Source organism: Manis pentadactyla, chromosome 4 (assembly GCF_030020395.1).
Source record: "Manis pentadactyla isolate mManPen7 chromosome 4, mManPen7.hap1, whole genome shotgun sequence".
Lineage (NCBI taxonomy): Eukaryota > Metazoa > Chordata > Mammalia > Pholidota > Manidae > Manis > Manis pentadactyla.
The window spans coordinates 28,531,779-28,548,313 of NC_080022.1; the positions used below are offsets into that span (position 1 = coordinate 28,531,779).

Below are 16,535 nucleotides of genomic sequence, written 5' to 3' on the forward strand. Positions count from 1 at the left end.
CACTTTAGGAACTTGTATATCTTGGAGGGAGGAAATATTTATCTGAAGTTCAGCATATTTTCACTTTCACTTCAGTTTTTTTCTAACTGCTGAATTAAAATAAAATGAATTTTAACTTTTAATTGTATAATAGTATGTATACTATAACCCCATATTATAAAGTTATTTCTATCAATCCATTTTTCTGTATGTAAATATGAAGAGAGAAATGGTTGGAATAGTGTCCAAAATATTAACAACACTTATTTCAGGAAGGCAGGATTTGGGATGATTTGTTGCCCTTTAAAAATTTTTTTCTATGGTGTTTCATCTTTTAAATGTGGGTGTATTATTTTTAAATAACTATTAATAAATTCATAAGGTACATTTTTAATAATTAATTAATGGATTTAATTGAAAGATTTTTTGCAACTTGAAAAAAGTACAGTGAAAAAACGCAAACAATCAAATAGAAGTGTCTAAAGTCTCCTTCAAGTTCAGTTTAAAATCACCTTGGGTGCATGCTTCAACAGCAAATATACTAAAACTGGAACAGTATACAGAAGATAAGCATGTCCCCTGAGCAAGGATGACATTTGTGAAATGTTCCATATTTTTGGTGCAGTTTTTGTGAAAAACAGTATAGAGGTTCCTCAAATATCAAAGAGATATTTGCATACCATGTTCATAGAAGTATTATTCATAATAATCAGAAGGTAAAAGCAACCTAAGTGTCCATCAATGGATGAATGGATAAACAAAATATGGTATATTCGTGAAATGGAATATTTTATTCAGCCTTAAAAAGGAACTCAGTAAAAAGGAAGGAAATTCTGTCATATGCTATGACATGGATGAATCTTGAGGACATTATGCTAAGTGAAATAAGCCAGATACAAAAGGATAAATAATGCATGATTCTACTGATATGATGCCCTGGGAGTAGTCAAAAATCACAGAGACAGAAGGAATAGTGGTTACTAGGGCTGGGGGGAAAGAGGAGTAGAGAGTTACTGTTTAATTGAGCATGGATTTTTAATTAAGGAAGATGAAAGGTTCTGGAAATGGAGGGTAATGGTTGCATAACAATATGAACATACTTAATGCCATGAACTGTACACTTAAAAATAGCTAATATGCTGAATTTTACATTATGTATGTTTTACCACAATTGTTTAAAAAATCACCTTGGAATGAAAAGCCCACATAATGGAGCAGAAGGATAAAAATGAGGGACCCAACTATGGTCTAATTATATGACTAACTGTAGTTATAGCTGAATGTTTTGGGTCAAAAGGGGCAGCCAAACTACAGAAAAAAAAATGCTCTATAGACTGAACCATAAGATAATACATTTTAATGTGTTCATAAGGCATGTTTGAATGAGCAGTTGGGAGACTAAGATTAAGTGGCTTCTTTACCTTATAGTCGTGTGACTGAACAGATGTTGATGTTTAGGGCATTTTATTGGTCTTTGTTCACTGTGTTTGTAATGATAATGCCTATAAGATGTTGAATGCAAATTTCTTAATGGTGAAATAACTGACTAAGAAAATCTCAACAAGATAATGTGAGTTCCTGAGTAAGCCATATTATCGGCTGGAGAAAGTGAACAGATGGAGGTAAAATTCTGACAGGCACAACTGTAGGAGAGGCAGGAGCAGGTTCGGGCACATCCTACGTGAGCCAAAACCATTGCCTCAATTACCTTAATGCGTCACCTCAAAGGGTCTTCCTCTTGAGCCCCTTAGTGGTCTCAATGGGGGGATAAAATGGGTAAATTTTGTAATAAAGGGTGATTTGAATACTTATCTTATGACAAGTCCCTTGAAATGCTTGTTCTACCTCACTAATACACATCGGCTTTGCAAGGAGAGTTTCTGACCAGCATTTCTGAGACGTCAAAGCCTAGTGTGAAAATATTGATGAGTTGAAGGAATTTATTGTTCACCTTAATGATAAAGTGACTCACAAACTGGCTTATTTAGCAGGTTTCTTTTATCAAGGTTGAACACACTCAAATGAAATCTCTAAGGCCAAACCATGGAGGTACACTATCAATAATCCCACCAAGGACTGGTCTTAATTATGGGGACACCCAGAACTTCAGTCAATTGCTCTCCAATTTGCTGATGTAACCTTAGGGAAAAATAATCCAAGTGCCCCAACATCTGCAAAAAAGCTTGATCTGTTGTTTTTTTCTTTGTTCCTTTCTTCCATGGGTCATTATCTTAGTAAGTGAGACTCGACTTCTGCTTCCATAAAGATATTGTAGGCATACTTTTCTCTATTCTTCCTGCTAAGCGTAGCTGAAATCCTAGATATTATATATATGAAACACATAAGACTCTGCAAGGTGGAGAGAAGAAGACAGACTTGCTGGGGACTTCAGGACCCTAGGAATGACTCAAGTCAGCTCCCTGGATTTTCTTTTTGCTTCATATATCCCATGGGTGCTAGAAAAGCTGGAAACCTAGAAATGTCAACTGAAGCAGAAAACAAAAAGTCTTGAGAAAAGTCTGCTCTCTCTAGACAAAGGGCCAGAAAAGGACAGCTTAGCAAAACAGAGAACTTCTAGAGAATAGCTGCTCTACTCCAACCACACATCAAAGAAAAACTATGGTCCATCCCCACCCCCACCAACAAAGCTGAGTGGGGAGCCTAGCCTTCCATCTTCACCATGCTATAATGAGGTACTCAGCCCTCTCCCATCACCCTCCAAGTGGTGTCAGAAAAAGCCAAATGGAAAACTGGGACCGTCACTCTCCCTAAGTGTAATGAGGCTTCCCTATGTTGTATCAGTAGACTTAACATGGGAAGCCTAGACTTCTACACCCACCCAGCAGTATCAAGGTGATCCTCCCCCTACCTACTGAGGTTGTGTCAGAAAAGGCCTAGTGAAAAGTCAGGACTTTCACCACCATCCAGAGTTAATGAGGCCTCTGTACCACCACCACCACTACCAGCACCAGCACCCCTGTCATGTTAGCGAAGGCCATGTGAGGAGCAGAAACAAGGCACCTTTGCCTCTTCCAGCCTAGATTACATCAGTGAAGGCCTAGTGGGAGACTGAACTCCTACCCCTGACACGGTGATAACAAGTAGTCCTTCCTCCACTATGGTGTCAATGAGGGTTAAATGGGGAACCTGAACTTGAGTCTCTACCTGACAGTAACACTACAGCACTTCCCTTTCCCCACCAGCACTATTCAGCTAAGGCCTGCTAAAATAAGTGATTAATGTAAGATCCAGAATCTCATAACAATATTCCCAAAATGTTCAGGTTTCAATAAAAAATCACTCATCATACTAACAAACAGGAAAATCTCAACTTGAATGAGAAAGACAATCAACAAATACCAACACACAGATGTTAGGATTATCTGACAATGATTTTATAGCATCCATGAAAAAAATGTTTCAACAAACAATTATAAACACATTTGAAACAAAGGTTTTAAAAAAATCAGCAAAAAATAGAGTACATAAAGAAGAACAAAATGGAAATTTTAGAACTAAAAAATACAATAGCTAAGATTTTTTAATTCAATGGATTGGCTCAAAAGTGGGATGGAAAGGACAGAGGAAAGAGCCTGTGAACTTGCAGAATAATAGAAATTACCAGATCTGAACAACAGAGAAAATAGACTGAAAAAAAATGAACAGAACCTCAGCGGACTGTGGAACTTTAATTTTATTAATATCATGAGAGTCCAAGAAGGAGAGAAAAAAGAGAGCAGGCTGAAAAAATATTCAAAGAAATAATAGCTAAAAATATCCTGACTTTGGCAAAAGACACAAACCTACAAATTTAAACTGCAACCCCAAACAGGATGAACCCAAAGAAATTCACAGCAAGACACATCATAGTCAAATTTCTGTAAGCTAAAGACAAAAAATAAAAATCGTGGAAGCAGAGAAAAACAATACCTATACACATTAGGATTATCTGACAATGATTTTATATTGTGGAAAAATTGAATGACAGTGATTTCTCATCAGAAACCATGGATGCCAGAAGGAAGTTGTACAACATTTTTCAAGGGCTAAAATTAAAAAACTGTCAAACTAGAAACCTATATCCAGCAAAAACACCTTTCAGAAATGAAGAAGAAGTCAAGATATTAGATGAAAGAAAACTAAGAGCATTTGTAACCATAGTTGTACCCTAAAAGAATGGCTAAAGGAACCTAAACTTGAACAAAACAATAAGGGAGTACAGAAAAGAAATGATAAAATAACCTAAGAACATCAGGAAAGAAGAAAGAACAATGGTAAGAGCAAAACATAGGCAAATAAAATAGTCTTCCTTCTCTTGAGTTTTCTGAATTATATTTGATGGTGAAGCAAAAATTATCGCACTGTCTGATTTGGTTCTTGTATGTAAAGAAGTATTTAAAACAATTACATTATAAATGGCAGAGAATAAAGGTATACAAAGGAAGGTAAGGTTTCTTACACATCACTCAAACTGACAAATATTGACATCAATAGATTGTGATAAGTTGTGTACATATAAGGTAATACCTAGGGCAACCACTTAAAAAAAACTTACACAAACAGATATATTCAAAATATTATAGATAATTCAAAATGAATTCTAAAAAGTGTTCAAGCAATACACAGGATGGCAGGAAAAAGAAAATAAGGAAATTTTTTAAAAAAACAGAAAACAAAAAGGCAGACTTAAGCCCTAACATATTAATAATTACATTAAATGTGAATTATCTAAATACACCAAATAAAAGATAGAGATTGGCAGACTGATTTTTTTAATGACCTAACTCTATGATGGCAACAAGAAATTCACTTAAAATAACAATACAAGCAGGATGAAAATGAAAGGACAGGAAAAGATATATCATGCAAACATTAATCAAAAGAAAGCAGAAATGGTTGTATTAATATCAGATAAAGTATACTTAGAGTAAAAAAATTACCAGAGACAGAGATGTATATCATATAATGATAAAAGGGTCAATTCACCAACAAGATGTAATAATCCTAAACCTGCATACACCAAACTAAGAGCTACAAAATACACGAAGCAATATATAGAAGGAATTATGTTCCACAATCAGGTAGAGTTTATTCCAAGGATGCAAGATGGGTTCAGTATTTGAAAATCAAGCAATGTGATTCGCCATCTTAATCATCTAGAAATGAATACAGTAGTCTTTTCAATAAATGATGTTGGAGCAATTGTATATCCACTGGCAAAAAAATTAACCTTGACCTAAACAGAACACCTTATATAAAAATGAACCCAAATGCATCATAGACTTCAATCTGAAACATGAAACTATAAAAATTTTTAGAAGAAAACATAGGAGAAAGAATTCTAGATGTAGGGCTTGGTGAAAAGTTCTTAGACATGAAACCAAAAACATGATCCATGAGACAAAAAATAAATAAACTGAATTTCACTGAGATTATAAAATTTTCTCTGAAAAGAACCATGCTAAGAAGATGAAAAGGTAAGCTACATAGTGGGAGAAAATATTTGCAAATCACATATCTGATAAAGAACTAGTATCTAAAATAAAGAACTCTCAAATTCAACAGTTTATCACCTCATACTCATTAGGTCGGCTCCTATCAAAAAACAAAATAACAAGTGCTGGCAAGGATGTGGAGAATTTGGAATCCTTGTGCACTGTTGTGGGAATGTAAAGTGGTGCAGCCTCTTGGAAAACAGCATAACATTCCCTCAAAACATTGAAAATAAAATTACCATATGATACAACAATTCCACTTCTGGGTATATATCCAAAAATATTGAAAGCAGAATCTCAAAGAGATGTTTGCATATCCATGTTCATAGCTGTGTTGTTTACAATAGCCAAGAGGTAGAAGGAATCCAAATGTTCATCAATTGATGAATGCATAAACAAAATGTGGTATATACATACAATGGAATATTATTCAGTCATAAAAAAGAAGGAAATTCTGACACAAGCTACAGCATGGATGAATCTTGAGGACATTGTGGAGGGGAAGGGGAAGGGTTAAGAGTTGTTTAACGGGTATAGAGTTTCAGTCTTGCAAGAAGAAAAGGTTCTGGATATTGGTTTCATGATAATGTAGGTATACTTAACACTACTGAACTATACACTTTAAAATGTTTAAGATGGCACGTTATAGGTGTAGGTGTATTTTACCACAATTTTTAAAAACTCAACAGTATAAAAAGCAAACAACCCAATTAGAAAAATGGGCAAAAGACACAAGGAGACATTTGACCAAAGAGACTATAAGGTAGTAAACAAGCACATGAACTTCAACATCACTAGACATTGGAGAAAGCAAATTAAAACCACAATGAGATATCATGACATAACTACAAGAACAACTAAAGTAAAAAACAGTGACAACACTAAATTCTGGTAAAGATGCAAAGAAGCCAGATTTCTCATAAAGTGCTGGTGGGGAATGTAAGATGGTACAGCCATCTGGAAAATAATTAGGAATTTTCTTTAAAAACTTAACATATACCCTTACAATCCACCATTCATACTCCTGGGCATTTTATCCCAGAGAAATGAAATATGTCCACACAAAAACAGGTACACAGTTGTTCACAGCCCTGAACTGGAAACAACCAAAATGTCCTACAATTGGTGAATGGTTAAATAAACTGTGGTATATCCATACCATGAAATGTTATGCAGCACTAAAAAGGAATAAATTATTGATACACACAACAATTTGGATGGCTCTCAAGGACATGATCTAAGTGAAAAAAAGCCAATCTCAAAAGTCTCACACTAAGTGATTCCATTTATGTAAGATTCCTGAAATGACAAAATTATAAAGATGGAGAATGGATCAGTGGTAGCCAGGGATAGAGATGGGCACAAGCAGGGCATGACTATAAAGCTCAGCATGAGGGAGGCCTTGGTGATAGAATAATTCTGTATCTTGAGTGCAGTGGTGTCACACAAAGCTACACAGGTCATAAAAATAACACAGAACTATATACACACTTTCTACCAATGTCAGTACTCTGGTTTTGATACTTTACTATATTTATAAAAGATGTAACCAATGGGTGAAACTGGGCGAGGGTCCGCTAGACCTCTCTCTACCATGTTCGCAACTTCCTGTGAATCTACAGCTCTTCAAAATAAAAAGGGTTTTTTAAAAAAGCAAGTAAATGGCAGTAGTAGTGAATCTGAGACCTTTCCAGACTGTTTTAAGAACCCAATAAACTAGCCTCTTTGCAAGATATACACCTGTGGACATTTCTATGCATGGTGACCTGATAATCTTGCCCATGCTACCTCCTTGGCAAAATTCTAGGCATCTTTTCTCAGTGCTTATGCTAATAAAACAATAAATAACATAAACTGTTGCTATTTGTGCTGCTATATCTAGGCAAGCCTGAGCACACATTGGGAGACCAGTAAAGAAAATAAATCATCTGGATCCTTAAATTGATGGGTAGTGTTGATTCAGTATCTGTGATATCTTTTGGTGACATCATGCATACCACTATACGATTGTGATCCACTGCCTATATTCCTAATTGAAGGGAATTGTAAATTTCTGCTTCAGGTTATTTAAAATAAATGCATAATTTTTTCCCCAACCAAGTTCACAGAGTCCCTGAATTCTTACCCCAGGTTAGGAACACCTACTCTGAGTACTCTTTTAGCTGCATTCCCATAAATTTTGATTTGTTCCTATTTTCATTTCTGTTTAATTCAAAATATTTTCCTATTTCCATTGTGATTTCCTCTTTGACCCAAGGGTTATTTAGAAGAGTATTGCTTTGCATCTACTTCAAGCCCACAATACATCCCTTGCAAATGTGTTTTAGAGGTGAAGTTCCTCAGAGCTTGGAGATAATGGAAGCTCCCCTGGCAAAGCTGACTTGAAAGTGAGCCGAAAGGTTGTCGGAGTCATTGCTACTGCAGCCAGGATGAAGTGTTTAATGTGCAGATTTTATTGCTTTAAAATATATCATTTTTTAAAAGAGCTTTTTAAAAGGCTCAAGCTTCAAAGATGTAGTGGCTGCCTGACAGGGAACCAGGGGTTTGGGCAAAGACTGTCAGGCCAGGAGAGAGTGCCCACAACTGGTGGGTCCTTCACGCTGCAGCCTGGCTGGCCTTTGTCCTGCTTTCCGTCAAGGTGAGCCTCTGGAAGCTACCAGAAACAGGGGTAGACTCTTCCAGCTGAGCAGGACCTGGGGCAAGCCCTGGTGGAGCTGACTCACATCAGCTAAAATCAAAGAAACACCTGGAGGAGGAGGAGGAGGAAGGGTGGGGAACTGGGCAGAGAAGACTGACGCCTGCATCAAAACAGTCCATAACAGTTTGGGCGCTAACTGTCCACTCACCAGCTCGGGAGGGTTTTGTCCCCAGTTTTGATATGCAGGGTGTACTAGTCAAGCTTCAGTTGGGTTATGCAAGACAGGTAACGGCTGGAAATCAAAGAGGAAGAAGTGATGGGGTTTATTTCCATTGCTTAACCTATGGGTGAGCATAAGTATGTGCATCAGCTTTCCAGCCCTTGGTCATGTGTACAGAGGGGAGGTCGGAACAGAACTCTCTGCGGACCCTTTCAGTTCTTCAACGTCCATGACAAACTGCCAGGTAGGTGTGTGGCCCCTCTGAGCCTCGGTTTGCTCATATAGGCACACAAGACAATAAGGCCTGTCCAGGCCCAGGATCGCTGTGATGGCCAGATGACATTGGGCATGGTAAAATGTGACAGTGGCAGCACACTGATGTCACCTGTTGTCCAAGCCACCCTTGCCTTGTAAAAACAAGCTCACAGTAATGGTGACAAGCTGGCATTTCCTTGGCTCTGCTCTCCACCCACACTAGGGAACTCCACCCCAACCCTCACTCTAAATCCTCCTACAAACCTCCAGGACCTCCCACAAGTGTTTCATGAGCTACACTCAGGCCACTGTGCCACTCTGCTACCTTATGACTCATTGAAATGATGCCCCCTGTATTGCCCACCCGACCCTCCACACGATGAGGTGCCATCCCCACCCTCCTGGGCAATGGTGCTGCCTGTGGGTGGCAGTTGTCTGCTCTGAAGTGCCAGTTCCAGGAGTGCTGCCTGCAGCAGGGGGTGCAGGCTCCCTACAAACTCAAGGGAGGCAAATGAAAACCCCCAGCTTGCAATAGTCTAGCTAGAGCTCACTCTCACAGTGCTCAGAGTAAACACCTTAAATTTTACTCCCTGGCTACTGGCGTGTCCCAGCCATGCCCACCACAGCCAAAAATGTTGGCCCCCACAGCCAATGTCCCGAATGCTCAGCGTCTCACAGCGCTTGGGGAAGCGGAGAATTTTCAGGAAACTAGAAGTCAGTGACCACCCCAGTCCTCTCTGGATACTGCTCCTCATGCACAAAAGATAGGCCCTGGGAGCCATGTTGGCAATCATGCCAGACTGTACCCCCAGCCCTACCCGATAGGTCAGGGGAGACACCCAGCCAAGCAGAACCACTCAGATCTCCCTCCCGGGAATTTGGAATGAGAATTGCCAAATGCCAGTTTGTTTCTGCAGGTGGCAGGAACTGTGTACAGAAGCCTGGGCCTAGGAGGCGTCACATCACACTGAGTGTGAAGACGCTGAAGAAAGCAGTGGGCAGAGCCGCGAGAAGGAAGCGAAATGAGAAAAGGGGGGCCCCTGATTCTTGGCCCTCAGAGGCCCAACCCAATTCCTACATTTGGCTTCTAGGAGACACCCCGTGTCTATACAACACAGCTCCTTTCCTGCCTACACCGGTGTGAGTGGGCCTCTGCTACCTACAGCCTAAGAAAGTAGAGAAATTGAGGGTTTCTCCTTCATGCAGCCTCCTTGCCCCAGAACTCCAGCCAGGCCCAGGTGCTGTGCTGGGATGTCCTCTAAGAGCAAATGTGGCCCCCGAGCTCAGACCTCCCCTCCCAGCCTGCCCGTTGCCTTAAACTGATTTTACCATCTTCTCTTAAGGTGAGTGTTTTCCAGGAGGCTCTATAAGTAGATCCCAGCTTCTCTTTTTTCCCTAATTTTAGCCCTCAAATGGGTCTGAACCCCCCAGGTGGGGACCACAGCTTAGGCACTTGCTGGGACCCCGCTACCATGCTCCCAGGCTTAACTGTGCTCTCTGAGTGGCCTTACCCCTTAGGATTCCAGGCACAGCACAGAGTGCCTCTCACTCTTGATGAGATTATCCACTCAAACAGATGACTGTCTGCCCGGTGGCATGCTGGTGGAATTCCAACAGGCCTGCAACCCTGCTCTAAAGGGACTGCCAGGTGAGACCCCAGGCACCCACCATGCACTTAGCCTGAGGCGAGCCTGAGCCCAGACTCCTCTCCACCCAGGCTGCATGAGAAGAATGCAAAAGAGGGAGGACAGAAGGGGTGGGAGGGAGGGAGCAGTGGCTTTTGCCTGCTCCAGTACCTTGTCTGCCCCCACCCTGTCACACACACCCAGCCCTTCCCTGTGTGGGGCTAGAGAGATGGAGAGAGGTCCCATTACTCAAATATTTCCCAATTCTCTATTGTACCTAACAAATCACCCCAAAACATAGGGACTTGAGACAGCAGCCATTTCATCGAGGGTTGATGCTGAAAATTGATGGGGCTCAGCTGGGCAGTTCTTCTGTTCATGTCATGGCACTGGGGACGCAGTCATCTGGGACTGGGCTGGGCTGGAACGTGCGAACTGGCTCATTCACGTGTGTTGTGCTTGAGGGGAGTGGCCAGAGGCTGAGGTTCTTCTCCCTTCCGTGGAGCCTCAGCTCTTCTCCTCCACATGGTCTTTTCATGCTGTCTCACCAGCACAGTAGCCAGCTCAGAACTCCACAGAAGCACAGAAGAAGTACGTTCAACACTTCCCAAGGCTCCCGGTGGGAGAGGACTACACCACGGCATGAATACCAGGAGACACGGGTTGCTGGGGGTCATCTTTGGAGAACTGCTGCCCCACCAAGGAAGAAGAAATCCATGATGTGACCTTGCTTTATAGCCCATCTAAAGGGACAGGACTTGCACCAACATTCAAAGGTGGATGCCATGCCATCACACTCACAGTCCTGCGCAGTCAGGACACACAGAGGCTGAGATACCCACCTTCACACACAGAGGAACACTCATACATGCTCACCTTCCCCTTCACTGACATGCCCATGAACTCAGACACACACTCACCTCCACACAGCTACAGCCATGTGCGCGCGCACACACACACACACACACACACACACACACCCTCCAATGTCCTGTGTTCTGTACATCCTTATTCAACCTGTGCTTATGGGCCTTCAGTTAAGACATGGATGACACTATATATGATCAGATTTGCATGTGAAGGAGCAAAAGCATTTTGTAACAGACTCAAAATTCTAAAGCCCAGCTGGGCTGGATGACTAACAAGATAAACTCCAGTTGGGACAGGTAGAGAGCAGCCATATAATTTATCTGCAAAATGAATCACACTTAAGAATAGAAAGGATGCCAAATAAAAATGGGATGTTGGGACATGGTCACCCCAGTTAGGCATAAAGCCTAAAATGTCAGTCTCACAAGCACAGGGGAGGCTCCGGGTAACAGCACCCACCCCAGTGCTATCCATCCAGGTACAGGATCTGGTCAGGCTTCTCAATTTTTATTTAAAAAATATCCTATCTACAGTGTCAACTGTCAAAACATGAATATCTGAGAAAATCTGCACATAGCCCTTGCCAGAGAATACAATCTCCCTGCTGCCCCTTCTTTATCAAAAACTTTGCTGAGAGAAATGATATTCCTGGTGGGCTGCCTGAAAGACAAATTATCCATCCATTCTTTTAGCTAGTCTAAATTCTACCTCTGGTACAATTCAGTGTAACCTGTCAACAAGCTGGGTTCATAACTTGCACCATTTGCTCCAGCCTGCCTCTCCCTCCTTTTCTCTTACCCCTGAATCTCTTTTTAATTATACTTTGGTTCTGGCCTTTGGGGCTTTTCCTTTAGTTTGCATTTGGGCATTATAAGAAATAGCTAGATACTAGCTGCTACTTCATTGATGGGGAAAAAAACTAAAAGTGATGCACCACAATGTCTTACTTATGAAGACCAATGGGAGAAACTTTCAGATCTCAGTGTCAGAAAAAGTTGAAATTCACCTAAGCAACTGATTTATTTAAAATTTATGGGCACTGTGAAATTCTTACCTTTGGCTTCCCCTTTTTGCCTTGGCTGCTGGGGTGACCATGTCCCCCATCCCATTTTTATTTGGCATCCTTTCTACTCTTAAATGTGATTCAGAGCTACATTTGAAGACTCAAAGCCACATTTGAAGACCACCTCTAGCAGCTGTACAGGTCCACGTGACATATATCTGGGTATTTCATGGTCTGTACATTACCTCACCCTAGGTATCATGGGCATTACAGTCAATGCCCCAATATTCATTCCAGCCCATATGATCAGTCTAAGCCAGCCATGAAAATGCCATTCCCCTTGTCCATGATTGGTTCAGGAGTGAGCAAGGGACCAAATTCCAGCCAGTGAGAATTAGTGAAGAAAAGTCTGCTTGAGAAGGAGGGGGGCATATCTGGGAAAAGTTCCCACGCTTCTAAGAAGAGGTGGTCTTCATTCTTCCTTTGGGCATCATATCTGGGTACAATCCCTTAGAAGTGTTACCAGCCTAAGGTTAAAGCACCAAAAAAAAAATGATACTAGAACAGAGAGAAAAGGAATGTGCATCTCTGGGTCACCCTCTCTGGTCTTCCTGTTATGTAAGGTGATAAAGGGGCCCGTGTCCAATACTCATTGCCCAAACCAGCCTGATACATACTGACTTTATTGTTTACTTGCCTCATTTTACTTTTGAACTTGGTCTCTCAGCTCATTTTCTATCATTCTACATTGTAAGAACTTTTGCATGTCAGAAGACCTGGAGGTCCCACAGATAGGAGCCAGTGATTTGTCACAACTGCTGAAAGAGTTAGTGTGGCCGACAGTTGCCCAGATGGAACTGAACGAACACTTACGAGTGCCCATTGATTGTCAGGCTGGTTCCAGGCACCGAAGCCGTAACAGCAAACAAACTAGACAAGTTCTCTCCTCTGGGGCAGAGGGACAGAGAGTGAGTGGGTAAAAAGAGACAAGATAATGTCAAATAGAAAAAGGAGCAGGGAAGGTGAAGAGTGAAAGGGGAGGAAGAAGCTAAGGAGACGCAATTCGGGTGGATGGAGTGGTCAGGGAAGAGCTTTCTGAGGAAGGGGTTTGAGCTGAAACTTGAAAGAAGGAGGCAGCTATGAGACTGTCTGGGGAAAGAACATTCTAGGTGATGGGAACAGCAAGTGCAAAGGCCCTCAGGTGGAACTAGTTTAACAAGTTGGAACCGTATTTTTCAAATGATTAGCCAAAACCTATTGGTGGGCTGTAAAATTGATGTAATGGATCAAGATCAGTATTTTTCAAAGGAAATAAAATAGAACAGGATAGTTTAGAATGCCAGAGTGCATTGCATCTAGTAAGGATTAATATATTCTTCTGTAACACTTTTGTTTCAGTTGTATACAGGGGTGGTTAACTGGATAGATATAAAATGAATTTCTCACTGTGAATTGTGGTTTAAAAGAGAAAAAGAAACCCACTGTGAGAAGAAAACTAGAGGCTGAAACACCGTGAGCTCGGAAGGCAATCCTGACACTGAGAGTTCAGGAGAGGAAAAGACCCAACCTGCGCGGCAGTTAGCAGGGTGAGCGTGGCACAGGGCAGCTGGCGAGGAGAGTGAGCCACGGCAGGGGGGCCTGAGACAGGGAGGGAGTGAGGATGAGAGGTGCCCACGAGGTCACGGATGGCCCTGTCCCAAGTCATTCCTAGGGAGGACGGGGCCAGAGCCGGACAGGCGGGACTGAAAGGGACCATGGCAGGTGAGGAGTTGGAGCCAGCAACCAAACAAACTCTTTCAACAAGTTTTTCCATGCAAGCGAGTAAAATAAATGGGGTGGTAGCTGCAAGAGGCATGGTGCCACTTGAGAGCCACCCCAGAGGCCCTCCACTTGACCCCCAGCCAGCTCGGTCCCAGGCAGGCCCCCTTTGGGTCACACTCCTTTCAGTTCTAGGCTCCACATCTCAGAGGGACATTGAGAAATTGGGGCAAATCCTTGGCACCTCTTTTCTCCTAACCACTTAATCTCTCCAAGGATACAGAATGGGGGAGTTCTGTGATAGACTAGGAAGAAAGATAATGTTGGAAGAGTGAGCCACCTTTGCTTTAGAGACAGCTAGACATCCAGGAGCATGAAACACTGGCCAGGTGACCTTGGGCAGGCCACCTGACATCCCTAAGAGTTGAGCCCTCTCAATACTAATGGGACGATATGACTCATTTTGCAAGAAGAGATAACACAGAAAGGTCTTCACAGTGTGTGACACACTTCACTGCACAGTCACCAAGCACGCCCTTCTCCCTCATGTACCAGTGCCTTTGTTGGGGCCGTGGACGTCAGGGGCAAGAGTATGGCACAAAAGACACCCAGAGCCAAGAGAAGGAATGAGCAGGCCAAACCAATCCACCTACCACACGATGGGTGAAGCCCTCGCCCTTCAGCTAGGCCAGGTGGGTAGCCCAAGGTCAGGACCTTCTCTTGGCCATATGTCCACACCAACTGCAGAGGAAAGCACAGCTCCTTACCTTGGCATCTAAACCACAGCCTGGCAGAATGGTATCATGACTAAGACACAGTTTTGAGCCATCAAACAGATCTTCCCAGCTTTATAAATTCTCTGAGCCCCAGAATCCCCATCTGTACAAGGAATGGATAATAATCTCTTGATGGAGGTGAGTTGAATAAGGTATTTGGCACAGCACCAGGTACACCATAAGTGCTTATTAAAAACATTGTCATCATGAGTGTTTTTGCAACTTCCCCTACAACCACTCCTTCACCCACCCTCTGCTCTGCCTAAACCAGCCTTCTCATCTTTACCCAAGTCTGCCATGTCTTTGTTCCTGCTCAGTCCTCTCTGGTGCGGCTGTCCTTCCCCCCACTCTCTTGCTCAGCAAACTCCTGTTCATCCTGTTAGGCCCAGTTCTCATAGTATCTCCTCTGAGAAGACTTCCTTGACTCTCTGGGGTAAATGACTGCATCTCACTGTGATGCTCTCAAAATCCCTCATTTATACCTCCAGTATAGGGCTTTCGACAGTGTGTTAGAAGTGGTTCTTTACAAATGTGTCACCCTCCTCTTCCCCAACTAGATTCCTTGAAGACAAGGACTGTATCTTACTTCTCTGTATATACTGAATGCCTTGCATAAAAGAAGATGCCTGTTGAATGAATTAATGAAAAGATGAGTGAACATGGATGGATGGATGGACCAACAGACAGGTGGATGGATGGATGGATGGGCAGTGGACAAACTTCCTGTCCATTACAGCCCAGACCTCAACCCCACTCATCCTCATGTCTTAGGCCGGCCCAAGACCTATTATTTACTTGAGTGATTGCTCAAGTGAACAATAATATAGCACAGCCATCTGGACTGGAGAAAATCTGTGGACTCAGAAACCTGGGACGCAGAATTTTGAGCATTTCTCAGGGCCAGAGAAAAACACTTAGGAAGAGCCAGGCTCTGCGCAAACCTGCAAGGAGCCTCAATAGGAGAAAATGATTTAATTATCAGAGTGTCACCAAACAAATTGTACGCCTCATTTTTGGGTACTTAATGCTTATGGTAATTAACATTACAAAGATTTTTCTTCGCTCTTCTGTTTATATTTAGTTTAGCCATTCACAATAGAGCTAAAATTATTTCAACTAATTTTAGGCATGCTCTCTACACTGCTCCTGCAATGTTTCTTCCCCAGTGCCACTACCCAAATGCAATCTTTAACTTCTGAGACAGCCAAATGCAGGACAAATTGGAATCAATGCTGCCTTTGTCTTCGCTAATAAGTGGCTGCCACACAGAGGAGTGCGTAACTGCTAATTGGCTGATCTCAATAGAGAAGAGACAATGGTGGCGAGAATGCTGGGGGATTAATTATAGGGCCGCCTTCTGTGGGCCCCAGCTTCCGCTGCTCCTGGCTTGCAGTGCAACAGGGGTGGGCCTCTCCGCTCATCTTTAGGAACAACAAGCTTTCCAGCTGGAATTCTCCTGCACTGGGGATTCAGACCAAACACCCAGCAGACACAAAGGTCAAGGGAGAGAATGGGGTATGGTGAGCCGTGGCCACCCACGAAGGAAAGGACCAGAATGTGTGTGATGTGCAGTGGGGTGGGAAAGAGGTGGCACTTAATGGGATGGCAAAGGTATGTGTGCCTGCTCAGGAAGGAGGCATGCTATCCCCCTTCTAGATGAGGAAACTGAGGCCGAGAAAGACGAGAGATATGCCCCAGGTATGATAGGTTAGCCTCTCAAAGGAGGCACAGTGCCACCAAGGAGGAACCAGCCTAAGAGTTAGGACTCCTTTGAGCCTGGATTTGAACTCAACTTTGACTGATTTCAAAGCCCAAGCTCTTTGTACTACTGTTGAAATCTTTCCTCTACCATTAGTCTGTGGCCTCTGAAAACTCATTTCATTGTGTTTGGGATAAAGGAATTACCTCCTAAATGT

General features: G+C 42.4%; 1 pseudogene; it reads left to right on the plus strand.

Annotated features, from left to right (window-relative positions):
• The first annotated feature begins 500 nt into the window (after positions 1-500).
• On the plus strand, positions 501-597 carry LOC118907721 (U6 spliceosomal RNA; annotated as a pseudogene).
• Positions 598-16,535: the final 15,938 nt, after the last annotated feature.